Source organism: Talpa occidentalis, unplaced genomic scaffold (genome assembly GCF_014898055.3).
Source record: "Talpa occidentalis isolate TD23 unplaced genomic scaffold, MPIMG_talOcc4v2.1 talOcc4.7, whole genome shotgun sequence".
NCBI lineage: Eukaryota > Metazoa > Chordata > Mammalia > Eulipotyphla > Talpidae > Talpa > Talpa occidentalis.
In genome coordinates, this window is record NW_023605083.1 from 101,781,802 (window position 1) to 101,790,443 (window position 8,642).

An 8,642-nucleotide genomic window follows, 5' to 3' on the forward strand; every position below is an offset into this window, starting at 1 on the left:
TGAGGTTTATACATGTTACAATTTGTACTCATACTTTATTACTTTTTATGACTGAGTAATATTTCATTATATGGATGACACATTTTGTTTATCCATTTATCAGTATGGAAAAATGTTTCCATTTTTAAGTCATGAATAATGCTGCTATGAACATGCATGTATAAGTTTTTATGTGGACATATGTTTTCAATTCTCTTCAGTATTTATCTAGGAGTGGAATTCCTTAGTTTAATTTTTTAAGAAACTGCTAAAATGTTTTCAAAAGTGGGCCTCCCTGATAGTACAAGGGGTGAAGTATACGCACTAACAAAGCTATCAGCAGCCATTGTAGCATGAGTTTGATCCCTGGCCAAGGAGTTAACCCACATGTCGTAGCAGACCTCTCCTCTCTTGCATGCTGCTCCCCTTAGCAGTGTATTTCAGTAGATCCACCTGTTCTGCTCCCTACTCTGTCTCTGGTGAATCCTCTCACCTCCCCCCCACCCACACTTGTGGCCCGTACCCCATTCTTGTATGCATAAATCAATAAAAATAAATCTTTAAAAAAATGTTTTCAAAAGCTGTTGCATTATTTTATATTCTTTAAGGAATAAGGATTCCAGCTTCCTACATTCTTACTCCTCATTGTCCATCTTTGGACTATAGGAAATCCTAATGGGTATGAAGTGGTATTTCATCATGATTTTGATTTGTGTTTCCCTAAAGACAATGATGATGAGGACTTCTGCATGTATTAACTGGTCACTGTTATCTTCCTGGGGAGAAATGTCTATTCACCTTTTGCCCAATATCTTATTGGGCTATTTGTGTTTTTATATTGCAGATATAAGTCCGTTTATCAGTTATATGATTTGCAATTTTTTCCTCCCACTCTGTGGGTATCTTTTATGTTCTTTATGGTAGTCTCTGAAGCACACCCCTTTTTTTTTTTTAGATCTGAGTCTACAATGAAGTTGCAAAAAGTTATTTAGTTCAAAAAGATTCAAGCTGAATGGATAATACTGCACATATTTCTTTACTTTTGTTATTTATGAAATATTTGGAACTTATTTGCCAGCTAGAGCTATGCTAGAGAACAGCTTAGTATTGAGTGAGTGAACAAATAAAATTGATTTTTGACTCAGAAAAAGAAAAGGAATTAAAAGAATCATAAAGTAAGGAAAGTAAGGGGCCTGAGATCATTCTTTTACAGAGACAAAAAAAAAATGGTTTTAAAAAAAGTTTCTGCTCCTATTCCTGGAGCAAACTTATAAATTATCCCGAGTGCAAGAAGCACTAAAATAGGAAAGTTATGTACTGATGATAACCTTCAGACTTTTGGCTCTTCAATGTTTTGCTTATTCATTTTTCACCCTTGATATAGCACTGAGAATAATGTGAGGGTTTGGGAAAAAGTATCCCTTAACTTTGTCACCATTTTGTAGACTGTGGTGCTGGAAAAAACTTCTAAGTCCACCCATCAGTCTCATTTCATGTTACAGATACAGCAACTGAGGAGCCAAAATGAGGTGAAATTCCCCAGTCCTTAGTCTGGGGAATGTAGAATTACATGCTGTAAATAGCTCATTCTCATAAGAGCTAGTTCTATGTTTTTGGCATAGTAATGTTAGTTTCCTTTCACACATCCATCACCAAATTCTATTAACCAAGTTGAACTGTGTTTATTGAGTTGAAAAATCACTTCCTTAACAACAGATTATTGAATTAATAAGATATACAAATACACAATGGAGTACTATTCAGCTATTTAAAAAAAGATGAATTCCTGACATTTGTGACAACATGAATGGAGTTGGAAGGGATTATGCCAAGTGAAATAAACTAAGGAGAAAAACAATTACCAGAAAATTTCACTCATGTGGAATACAGAGAAACAAAACAAAGCCTAGAAAAGACTGCAGAATTGGGCCTCCCCTGGTGGCGCAGGCAGTTGAGCCGCGCTGTGAAGCTGTCCACAGCTTCTGCAGTGCCGGTTCAATCCCGGCCAGCAGGCGAGGGTCCCACATGGCGTGGCAGACCTCTTTTGTCACACCTGCTGCTCCCCTCAGCAGTGTATTTCATCAGTCTGCCTGTTCTGTTCCCCTCTCTGTCTCTGGTGAATCCTCTCACCCTCCCTCGAATCTGGCCTGTACCCTGGTTCTTGTATAAATAAACAAACAAACAAACAAATAAAAAAAAGACTGCAGAATTGAGGCTACTGGGGGTTGAGGAGGGGTGTGGAGAGCTGGGACCAAAGTGAGGAAGGGGGTCAAATCATATATGATAAATGGATATGGGTGTTCTGGGGTAGGTGGCATGTGGTGATTCATATCTGAGGAGGTGTGAACCTATTCCTCTGAATCACATATTAAAAAATAATAATGACATAATAATCTTCTTAATCATCTATCACTTTACCTAGCAATCTACTAGCTCTGCCTTTCACTAACTCTGAAACTGAGTAAGTTACTTAACCTGTCAGGACTCTCATTACCCTAAGATCATTAGATTACAAGTGCATTTGTTGAGTCCATAAGCTTTGCCCTTTATGATAGAAAAATGCCTATTTTAGTTTTATTTTTTTAATTAAAAAAAAAAGATTTTTATTTATTTATGCATACAAGAACTGGGGTGTAGACCAGAGGTGTGGGGGGGTGAGAGGATTCACCAGAGTGTGGGGAGCAGAACAGGCAGATCCATTGAAATACATTGCTGAGGGGAGCAGCGGGAGGGACGTGAGAGGTCTGCCACACCATGTGGGTTTCAACCCGGCCGGCTGGGATGGAATTCGCACTGCAAAGGCTGTGGATAGTTTCACAGTGCAGTTGAGGGTGGCCACCAGGGAGGCCCCGGGTATTTAATTTTTCAAGTTGATGTTTTCAGGTTATTCAGCTAGATACTCAAAGTACGTATGTATTTCCACACTAGATCATATGGTATTTCCATTTTTTTTTTTTTAAGATGGGTCTCCATTTTCAGTTTTTTAACATAGGTTTTTAAGATAGGATCTTAGGGTATTTCCATTTTTAAATTTTTAAAATACTGCTTTCCAAAATGGCTACACAAATTTACATTCCTACCAATGGTATCTAAGGATTCTTCTTTTTCCACATATTCTCCAACACTTTTTGGGAGTTTTTTTGAAATACGTCATTGTCACAGGTCTGAGATATCTTGTGGTTTTGATTTGCATTTCCCTAGTAATAAGTGATGATGAACATTTTTTCATGTTGGCCTTCTGTATATTCGCTTTGGAAAACTGTCTTGGATACTGATTCCCTGTCAGTTGTGTTTCATATAAATATCTCCTTTGTAGGGTAAGGAAAAATGTCAGGCTTTTCTGGCCTTCCGCCATCAGGATAGATTATGGATCCTTGCGGTCCTGAATGCATGCCTGATGGCAGGCACTTGGAATAAGGTGTGGGCTGAGGTAGATGGGATTCACCTGGGCTAAGACTGTGCTTTTAAGGGCGGTGTCACGGGGACGCCAGCAGAGGCCGAAAGAGAAGCCGACAGAGAAGCAAGAGCAGAGAAGCAGAGAAAAGGCTGGAGAGCCCAGAATGAAGACCTGCTGGGGGAGCCTACCAGCCCCCCAGCACCCCTGCCTGCTGTGTACCTGGTAATCCCAATAAAAACCTGCAAAACCACTGAGGACTCTGACTCCTAGTGAGCATCATTGAGCCCATTCTGCCTCAAAGCCTATTTTTTTTTACTTCATAATTTTAATAAGGTTTACCAGATTTCCAAGTGAACATATTAGTCTGGGACAGGATTGCTAATATATTGAGACAATAAAGATAGAAAACGTTAAGAATTCAAGAACTGTAACAGTTTGGGTTAAGTGGTCCTAGAAGAAAAGAGACCTATATATCTTAACTGTGAAGAGAATTAAAGCCTAAGCACAGCAATTGATCCATGTCATAAAACAAAAAAGACTTATGAGCAGTGTCTCTCCTTTTCTTTGCTTTTTCTTTTTTGAGATGCACAAGTGCCCCTGAATTTTATTTAGGAAAAATGAAGAGGTGGGCATTTAATTAACTCAACTATTCATTTGCAATTAAATTATGCCAATCAACAGTATTAAATTGAAGTTAAAAGGCATTTGAGATCTGCTAGCTCTTTTTACATTTCCAGGACAAGAAAGACCCAGTGTTAGTCTGTGTGTACTTCACTGATTTATGAGGGATCTTATTGGCTTAGTGACTATTTTATTATTAGAGACCAAATGGAGTATAAGGGATTATATCTGAAACTAACAGATCTTTATTTCTCTCACTTTTAATTTGCTTCTCAAGACCATTCAATCCTGGGGCCTCCCTGGTGGTGCAAGGGGTTAAGATGCAACCTATGAAGCTATCTGCAGCCACTGCAGCACGAGTTCAATCTCCAGTCAGGGAGCTACCCACATGGCAGACCTCTCCTAACTTGCCTGCTGCTCCCCTCAGCAGTGTATTTCAGTCAATCTGCCTGTTCTGTTTCTGATGAATCCTCTCCCCTCCCCCCCACACCTCTGGCCTGTATTCCTGTTCTTGTATGCATAAATAAATAAATCTTAAAAAAAAAGAGACTGTTCAGTACTATGATCACCCCCATCTATAGGAGCTGATAAGGGTATTTTCGCCAGACCCCACTTGGACTACCTCTGAGAACCTGCAGTTTAACTATCCCATGGGATTAATCATGCAAATCAGAGTCTGAGTTGCTACTCTAAAAATTTTTTTTTTCTTTTTTCTTTTTTAATAGAGGCATGTTTTATTTATTTGTTTGTTTGTTTATACATGCACTGGGCACAGTCAGAAGCGCGGGAGGGTGAGAGAATTCACCAGAGCCAGAGCAGGGAGCAGAGCAGGCAGAAGGACCGAAGTACACTGCTGAGGGGAGCAGAGGGCGGCAGGAGAGGTCTGCGTGCCATGTGGGACCCTGCTCCGGTGGCCGGGGAGCAGCCGGGGATCGAACCAGCGCCGCAGAGGCCGCGGGCAGCTTCGCAGCCCAGCGCTCAACCGCTGCTCAACCGCTGCACCACCGGGGAGGCCCATGAGTTGCTGCTCTAGCACTGTTTTGAACGTTAGTCAGGATTATCCATTTGAACTTCAAATTTTCTTAAAATATTTCAGCTTTCTGAGATAATAGTTCATAACTTTAATAAAATTTCTAGGGAGCCTTCACTCCCCAGAAGATTAGGACTCACTGCATTATTATGCCAAACATAATGGTCAAATGTAATGGCAATGACCATTCCAGAAGAGTCATGTATCAGTGACCGGGCTATGGTGGCTGCTGAGAAGAAACAACCCCCATGCATAAATCACAGGATTACTTTGGCCCTTCAAATCCACTGGAGAGCTGTACCTGCACAACAGCATCCAGTAACCACAGGGCGCTGGGGGTGGGAGAGTGAGGCTGGGATCAGGATCAGGGAAACAAATTCCTTTTCTTCCCTAGAGTATAATCCAGGCCCTCCATTCTTCCCTGTTCTAAAATTCCTTTAGGTCTCTTTAGCCTGAATTTCTGGTTCAGTAATTTCTAGATGCTCTCCGAGATCCTGTGTTTATCTTAACAAATCTTGGGAAACACACAAATCAGAGAAAACTTTTTTTGTTGTTTAAAATCTCATAATCTTCCCTGCCACACCTGCTGCCATTTTTTATTTCACTGTCCTACTAGTTCCATTATTTCTTCTATTACCTGAAATTTCTGAGTCACCCTTAATACTACCAGATGATCCCCCAAGTGGATTTAATCTCTATTTCTCTGTTCCCTCTTTTTCATTCCCAAGCCTTCATAATCTGTTTAAGTCAAAATAATCCCAGAGACACGTATATTTCCAGCCTTTCCTGAGTTTAGTTAGATTCTGTAACATAAACTCCACAGATATACTCACACAAATGTACAAAACATATAAGGCATTAACTGAAACATTGTTTCTATAGACAAATATCTAAAATCTTAAATATTCATGAACAGGTGACTAAGTTATAGTACATCAATACCATGTAGCCATTAAAAAATAAATTATATATCATCTACATTACCTATAGATACTGAGAAAGTCCAGTTATAGCAATTTACACTATATTATATCATTTTCAAGAGCTTAAATATATATTAAATCTATGTTTCAGTACTTTTGCAGTTGAATTTAGAAGGTTACCCACCAAACTTAACTGGCTATCATAACAAAATAGGATTAGGAAGGAAAAGAAGAGATTTTTATTTGCTGCATTACACTACTCTGTTTTGATTTTGTTTAGTATGAATTAACTTTATCACAAAAACTTTAAAAAACAAAGAGGGAGCCTCCCTGGTGGCGCAGCGGGTTGAGCGCAGCGCTAAGCTGTCCGCACCCTCTGCAGTGTGGGTTCGATCCTGGCCAACCAGAGAGAATCCCACATGGAGTGGCAGACCTCTCCTGTCTTGCCTGCTGCTCCCCTCAGCAGTGTATTTTGGTCGTCTGCCTGTTCTGCTCCCCACTCTGTCTCTGGTGAATTCTCTCACCCTCCTGCGCTTCTGGCCTGTACCCCAGCTCTTGTATAAAAATAAATAAATCTTTAAAAAATAATAAAAAATAAAGAGAAAAATAAGTACTATATATCCTACATATTCTGTGAATTAATTTTCCTAGTGGACTAATTTCCCAAAAACATTCTGTACAGGCTTTCCAGTGGGAGCACTCAAGGCTGCATGGTCTACTCCAAATTATTACTCTTACTCCTGGCTTTTACTCCTATAAAACTTAAGGTCCAGTTACATCACACCTTTCTGGACACTGCTGAGACACAAAAGACATACTGATTTCCAGTATCAGGCCCTCTTTACAAATACTCTAGGACTATTTGGCTTATAATCACTCCCCTGTGTGGCTATCATCAACCTCCTTTTTCAGAGCTAGTATTCTCCTATCTTGACTCTGTGGTTTATTGGTATTGCATGTCCCCCACACTCCCATTCAAATGTAAACTTATTACTGGCAAAAGCATTTAACTATTTAACCTCCAATGTGCAGTTAGGGAGAAAACCTTGTCAAGAAAACCTCGTCAGCATCCCTAATTTCTGTCAGAGATACTTCTCCCACTTGCCTTTCCAACCCACCTATTGCATGGGCTCCTCCCCACACAGGGTAGTGACTGAGACTGGCATGGAATCTCAAAGTTTTGGTGATATCACTTAGTATGTTCCCTATAGAAAGTTATTTAGTCTTTAAGCCTCAATTCTATCAGCTGTAAAATAAAGTCAAAAATACAACAATCACATGTCATTATATAATGTAAGCTATTATTACTACTTTGCCCACACATTCCATTCGATTGTCCTTGCCCAGTCACAGTATCATCTTTCCAAAAACATTTAGAGTGCAATCTACACTTAGTTGCCTCCTCTTCCCAGTAATTCACTCTTTAATCACTGTGAAAAGACTATATTGTCAACCACTTTACTAATTCTTTACAAGGCTCGCCATAGTACCAGAAATCACCTAAATCAATCAGTTTTATTCCAAGTTCATCTTGTGTTCTCTGCAAATCCTGAATGTGTATGCTAAACCTAATACACTGCCCCACTTTATTAAAATCCATCTTCTCTTTAGATTTATTCAAAATACCACTTCAGTCAAGAAGGAAACAATAAATCCGTATGGCTGAAAGCTAATTCTTAATCCTCAAACACATCCTAAGCTGCAGTGACTACTGCGACTCTTCATCGGAATCAAAACACGCTTTCAAAACCTTCTAATCTTTACTATGGTCGCCTGAAAGCTCACTCTCTACAATTTCTGCTCTTCTTCAAGACCCCAAACCCAGGACAGCTCCTGAGAAGCCACCTTCTGCCACCTCCAAATCCCACTGGAAAGCTGTTTTCCTCCCCTGCTCCCAGCTGCACGTGCACTTGGCATAAGCAGCCGTGCCTGACTTGAGGATGGCAAGGACAGCCTGGGACTTCCGCTTCAATCTTGCCAACCGTCTGAACTCTCCTAGAAAACTCTACCACATCAAATCCTAACAACCGGCCAACACAAGAACCAGTCTGTGCTGAGGAGTTTCGGAGGGTTGCAAACCTTCCGCCATAGAGACCAGTCAGGATGCCCGGCCAGTTCTGAGATTTTAAGTCCACTTACACTGTCTAGAGCTTAGCCTTTGGAAAACAATATGCACGAGACTAACCCACAACCCGGAAGAAACAAACAAAAATCTAGTGTACCGGGGGGGGGTGGGCCGGTGCAGGTGGGCCATGCCTAAGGGGCCCCGATGCTGGATAGGGCGTAGCTAGGGGATCCGGCGGCAGAAAGGGGTGTACCTGAGGGACCCCGAGGGCAGGAAGCGGCTGTACCAGGGGAGCAAAGGGGGCAGGAGGTGTAGCTGGAGGCCCCGCGGGCCGGCGCCTCAGAAGGAACCTAGTCCACGCCGCCACCGGCGTCTAGAGGTGATGCAACGCCTGACAGGGACGCGCGAGGATGTAGGGCTGGTCCCTACTGACCAATCAGAGTGTACCACCCCGCACGCATCAACAAGCCGGGCGCTGATTGGTTTCACGGGCCGGCCACGCCCCTCTGCGGCGCTGCGGTGCACGCTGGGAAGACAGCTGGGGGCTGCGCGAGATCTTGAGGCGGGCGGGACCGGCTGATGTGTACAGTCGCGGGCTGGGGCCGGTGGCGTTTTCTCTTACCACAC

The 8,642-nt window shown here is 41.7% G+C and overlaps 1 protein-coding gene and 1 non-coding gene across 2 annotated transcripts in view; both read right to left on the bottom strand.

The window, feature by feature from the left end:
* The window catches only part of IARS1 (isoleucyl-tRNA synthetase 1), a 61,208-nt gene extending 52,871 nt beyond the window's left edge, over positions 1-8,337 (bottom strand). The window contains exon 1 of the mRNA XM_037494881.2: positions 8,269-8,337. The gene's annotated coding sequence lies outside the window, so the exon portion shown is untranslated. The remainder of the gene's footprint in view (positions 1-8,268) is intronic.
* On the bottom strand, positions 5,226-5,358 carry LOC119233198 (small nucleolar RNA SNORA84). The gene has a single exon (XR_005122345.1). It is a non-coding gene; the product is annotated as a small nucleolar RNA SNORA84 (small nucleolar RNA).
* Positions 8,338-8,642: the final 305 nt, after the last annotated feature.